Genomic DNA, 6,244 nt, shown 5'->3' on the forward strand with positions numbered 1-6,244 from the left:
AATGTGAGAGTGAATGAATAGTGGAATTGTAAAGCGCTTTGAGGGTCTCGAAAAGCGCTATATAAATGCAATCCATTATTTTCTTCTTCCTTTGTTGTCCAAAAACACATCAAAGAGCCACACTATTTCTCTGGGCAGTGCATTTCTTTTCACCCTAAATACACATTGTATAGTTAGCACCAACCATCCTGCTTAAAACATAGAAAAATCACAAATGGTCTAAAAGCACATCAAATTTCATGATAGTGAAGTTTGCAAGTATTGACATGTGGATTAGCACACGGTTGACTTGGTCCTTTCATGGCGTGCTTAAAAGAACAAGCAAAACTAAATCAGCCTTACCTTATCCTTTGAGTAAATATACTGTAGAGCATTAACAGATTTGAATATGCATTCTGTTCAGCCAGCTGTGTCTGCTCAGTTAAGTGCAAGATGGCCACACCATGGAGAGGCACAGTTTACAGGGCAATTTTAGAAAGAAGGAAGAGCAGCAAGAAGAGGAACCATCAAGGTAGGATAGGCCCCTGCATGGCATGTATGATCGGCAGATAGAAGAAGTGGCTGACATCAAAAAATCCTACCAGTGGCTGGACAAAGCTGGACTGAAAGAAAAGGCACTAATCATGGCAGCAAAGGAACAAGCTCTAAGTATAAGATCAGTAGAGGCAGGGGTCTATCACACCAGGCAAGACCCCAGGTGCAGGCTGTGTAAAGATGCCCCTGAGACAATCCAGCATATAACAGCAGGGTGCAAGATGCTAGCAGGCAAGGTACAGATGGAGCGCCATAACCAAATGGCCTGCATAGTATACAGGAACATCTGTGCCGAATATGGCCTAGAAGTCCCGAGGTCAAAGGGCAGTTGAGAATGACCGAGCTAAGATCCTTTGGGACTTCCAGATACAGACGGACAAACTGGTGATGGCTAACCAACCAGACATTGTAGTGGTGGACAAGCAGAGGAAGAAGACCGTAGTGATAGATGTAGCTATACCAACTGATAGCAACATCAGGCTTGAGAAATACCAAGGGCTGAGAAAAGAGCTGGAGAAGATGTGGAGGGTGAAGACAACAATGGCCCCAGTGTTAATCGGAACACTTGAGGCAGTGACCCTCGAGCTGAGCAAGTGGCAAGATCCCAGGAACCTCATCCGAGAAGATCAGAAGTTCAGAAGGGTGCAGTCCTAAGAACAAGAACAATACTGCACAGGACCTTCAAGCTTCCAGGATTCTGGTAGAGGACCCAAGTTTTAGTTGCAATACTAAGCATTTTTAATACTTGTTAAAAAAAGAAAAATCAGCTCATTTTGAATTTGACTACACAACAGATTCGGAACCTCTGTATCCTTTATTTTTGGTTTCACATTGGTAAATATTTTCAGCTGATGACAAGTATGAACTGCAGGCAGACAACATTAGTATCTGGACTCTTTACCCATGGAGCCATGTTGTCAGAATATGAGTAGAATGTGATCTGGTGTTGTTTCACAGAAATACAATCCTCTTTAGCCCAGAGGACACAGTGACACCACATGTTAATTGAGAAACCAACACCATGTCTGAATCTCATTTATATTTATAGCATGCTAAAATGTAAATTTGGATTTGTGTATTGTTCCTGAGCCCACGCTGTGATTTTGTCATGTTGATTTTAATGCAGTGTTGACTGGAGGCCATCCAACATTAGTTGTGACCATGTAGTTTAAGTACATATATTTCTCTGAAGCTTAAACTGATGCAAACTCAGTTGATATCACTTTGAGAAATTCATCAGACTTCAGTAGCAGCTACTAGTGTTGCTACACCTACTCCTGAGTGTAGCAACACTAGTAGTTGTTAATCCTCAAGGCTTAATCATCTTCCATAAAAATGTTTAAAACTGATTAAGTTCCTGTTTATCTTGTACAGGTTTTCATGGAATTTGGGTGAAATTCAGACAAACACGAGTGAATGCTGTGCCCTAGCTTTCCACTCACATGTAGAAAATAGGTTCTGAGAGGAAAATGGCCTGAAGATGATCCATAAACCCAAAAAACTAAAGCAAGTTACCAACAGAAAGCCAACTTTTCTTTTCTTTTTTTTTTTTTAACCTAAGAGGAATTTCTCGTGTGACAAGAAGCACAGGCAAAGTGCAAGAAAACAGAAAAGAACTTCTTAAAAGATTGAAGTAGGTGACATTAAAAATCTTTCAGTGTATATACAGCACAAAATACCGCACATACTATAAAACCCCAGACTGCATACAGTCTGTGAAAGATGTCGAATAATGCAGCTCCAGCAGCCATGATGGACATCGCATAGGTACAAACAGGTAAAACAAAAGTAAAAGGACACTAATGTAGTGTTTTTGAAGTTAAAGTTTAGGTTACATGAGTTAGAATTAAAATGATAGACTATAATACCTGGTCAGTAGCACATGCTGCAGTTTCCTGGACAGTTATAAAAGACCCTAGGATTGAGTTTTGACCCAGCTCGTCTCCAGTGTAATATGGTTCCAAATGTAAGGAACTACCTGAACAAGTAAGAAACCAAACTGAAGGTCTTTAGCAAAAAATGAAGTGCTACTGTATGTAAGCTGAAACATGGCTGCAGCTGCAGGTTGAACTTCGTGGAAGAGTCAGACCATCAACAACGTGAAGCATCATTAACGGATGCCCTTGATAAATGATAAGACCCTAACCCTAACCCTATGTTACTGTTTACACAACCTCGCACTGAAAAAAACACACAGTACTCTTCCTCTGACTTTTCACGAGGGTTAACTATCAAGACTTGGGCACTATAGAAAAGAATGCACTGGACAAAAACTGTAAAACTTTTCTTTCTTTTTTTTTTAAAGTTTGCAGTATAACAGGAGAAAAACCCTGAAGAATGTTGGCAGCACGTTCTTCGTTCAGATAGGGATTCGGGGATTATTTATTTATTTATTTTAAAATCATATATACTGGAATAGTTCCCCCCCCCCCCACATAAATAGACTTTGACTTGAATTGACTGTCTTTTAAAACCTTGAAAATCTCATTAAAGTGAAATAATTGATCTTCTTCTATTTATAGTATTAACATTCAATTAAAACGTAACATAAATTCATTATATAACAATGTCATTTTAAATGCCTGTGAGTGATTTTAAACGGAGCGTCAAAGCTGAACAGGTTTTTAATGAGCAATCTTGAGGCTTGAGAGTTGACTCAAAGGATCAATATGAAACTCTCCTGCCCCCTCCTGTTAGAAAGAGGCATCACAACCTACCGTGAGTACTGAAGACAAATGTTTCATGATTGAATAAAGCTCGCGTTGTTTTCACATCACTGCCATTTGAGGTTCACTTTTAAAGACCCACACTGTGAATTTATCAGTTTATATATGTTTCAGCCTATGGTCATTTTTACAGTCTATCGTCGATTTTGGAGATAATGGCATATTTTTATGTTTATTTTCAGACCAAAATATATTCAAGCATATATTCACTAATTTCACACATAATTACTCTTTCTTTTCATTCTTCTTTGGTTAGCAGACTTTATGAATTGCGATACCATATAAACGAGGTAACCATTTAAAGCACTATAATGTGAGTGAATAGTCCCCTCTCAGTGAGTGCAGCCAGTAGCAGTTCCCGTGGTGGACAGCAGGGGGCTCTGTAATGACGTAAGAGAATTGAGCAGAGCTGCAGGGTGGTGAGGAGAGAAAAGTCTCTGCATTTTGAAAAGGTTTGAAAACTGAAGACAAAGTTCAGCTAACAAAAATTGCTGAGGAGTCAGTTTCCTGTCCTCTGATTTGTCAGAGTGAGACCTTCTTCTGCTCCTGGACAGTATTGTTTAGATTTATGATTGGGGTTGAATTTGGATGGAAAACGTGCTGTTCAGCGTAGTGTGTGGAACAAACCCTGCTTGTAATGTCAGAAAATGACATGACTTTTGTTGAGTCATTTGTCATTTCTTTTGCTGTTAATGTCCTCAAACTGATTCTAGGTCATTTGATGAAAGTCTTATACCACTGCTTTGGCTTTCATGAATATGAGTATAACAATACAGTACAATACAGTTCTATTTATATAGCACATTTAAAAACCAGAGCTATGCCAAAGTGCTTCACAGAACCAATTAAGAGCAATAATAAATACAAATAAATAAAATAATACTAAAATATACTGACATGTGGGAGACATAACTAACCAATAATACACCAGGCATAGTAGTAGTAGGCACAAGCCGAAGGGCTGAAGGTTAAATCATTATAAACATTAATAAAAGCAAAAAAAAGATAAGTTACAGTACACTTAAAAATGCAGGCTCTAGGAGGCGGGGAGGGCAAGGTTAAATAAATAAGTTTTGAATTGAGATTTAAAAGATTGAATTGTATCAGACGCACGAATAGCTTGAGGGAGATTATTCCAGAGGTAGGGTGCAACAGAGGCGAATGCGCGGTCACCTATAAACCAAATATTAAAACAATTGATAAGATTTGGTTAGTTTACACCTTCAAAAAACCTTCACAAGACGCAAAGTAAATTGACTGGTTCTTATATGGCACTTTTCTACTCTGTCTGAGCACTTAAAGCGCTTTATACAACTAACTCATTCACCCAATCACACCTTCTAAGCTCTGAAGTGCTCTATCTAGCACTCATACACATCAGAGAGCAACATGGGGTTAGTATCTTGCCCAAGGATATTTGGCATGCAGACTGGGATCAAACCACTAACCTTCCGGTTAGTGGCTGACCTGCTCTACCACCTGAGCTACAGCCACCCATCAAAGCGCAAAGAACACTACATAAAATAGTCCACTTCACAGTGTTCTGGAGCTGACATGATCTCAAGTGATAAAATGATAACATGATATGAATGATGAAAGTGCAAACTCTATCAGTGAAGACTACTTGCAATACTGTGAAAAGATTCCAGGAAGAAGATAGTGGATTAAAATTGTGGTAAAATACTCAAGGATGCCAAAGAATGACATTTATTGTACAAGAAATACAACAGGAACACTGTGAGAGATATTCATTAATCATCTCAGTGTAATGTGCATATTGTGTGTATGGCATTTACACATTGTTGTTCCCCTGCTGTTTGTTAGCTTGACCATCTGTCTGACCTTTGCACTACTGATACTATGCGTGCGTGTGTTTGTGTGTGTGTGTGTGTGTTGTTACTATGGGCTAGATCACATTAGAACAAACCATTACACCAAAGCATAACAGATAAGGATGGATGCGGAGGGAGAAGAACTGGAGATGTGTTGGAATAGACAAGAGGGGAGGGACTTTTTGGGGATTAGTGAGAAACAAGAGACACACCCTGTAATCACATGGAGCGATAATGATCATAATTTGATCTTATTTTTAAAACTTTTAACAAGTTTTGTCCTAGAGATGGATCCAGTCCAAATGTACAGACAGGTTTCTGAGCCACTGCTAGGATGCTTTTGCAGGAAAACAGTAGAAAACAAACTGATATGTGATGTTATAGGTTTATCAGTGTCAAACTGTTTTTTTGTGCTTGAAACTGCATAAATTACAAAAGTAATGAAAAATATGAAGTAATTTAACAGTCAACTCTCAGTTAAGCAGTTATTAGTAGTTCAGGACCCTGCAGCTAATATGATTTGAACTGATATGTACTAACCAGTTTTGCACAGAGCCTAGTGAGGAAGACATTTTAAGGTTAGACAACACACCTTTTTCCTTTGTATTTACTGTTGTTGGTTGAAACATCGGAATCATTTTGTGCAAAGAATGTATCACGAACTGGACATTTAGACTATTTGCATTCAAAGTAAAAATAAAAGGACTTAAATGTCACTAGTTCCAAGCTCCAAATCTCCAATGGCATTTACATTAGCACAAATGTTATGGGATGGGAGCTTCATGGCATGGTTTTCCAGGGCTGAGCAGCTCCTGTGACATGTAGCTGGCCTAGTGCTTTTTTTGATTTAGTGTACCTTATAACTGCCTCCATCTGACCCCCCCCCCCCCCCCCCCAAAAAAAAAACCCAAAAAACAACCCCCCCCCCAAAAAAACCAAACAAAAAAACCATTGATGAGATGATAATGAAATCAAAACTACTTTACATACACGTGAGTACAGGTATGCAGTGAGCATTACACTCTCGTACTGAGCAGGATTACTATTGCAACAACACATCATCAGTGGGGTAAAACTAACCTTTCTCACAACGGTTTAAACCCAGGTCACATTCCCTATTTAAGTGCACAGAAGTAGAATGACAAATTAGTC

This window comes from Pelmatolapia mariae, linkage group LG18 (genome assembly GCF_036321145.2).
Source record: "Pelmatolapia mariae isolate MD_Pm_ZW linkage group LG18, Pm_UMD_F_2, whole genome shotgun sequence".
Taxonomy (NCBI): Eukaryota; Metazoa; Chordata; class Actinopteri; order Cichliformes; family Cichlidae; genus Pelmatolapia; species Pelmatolapia mariae.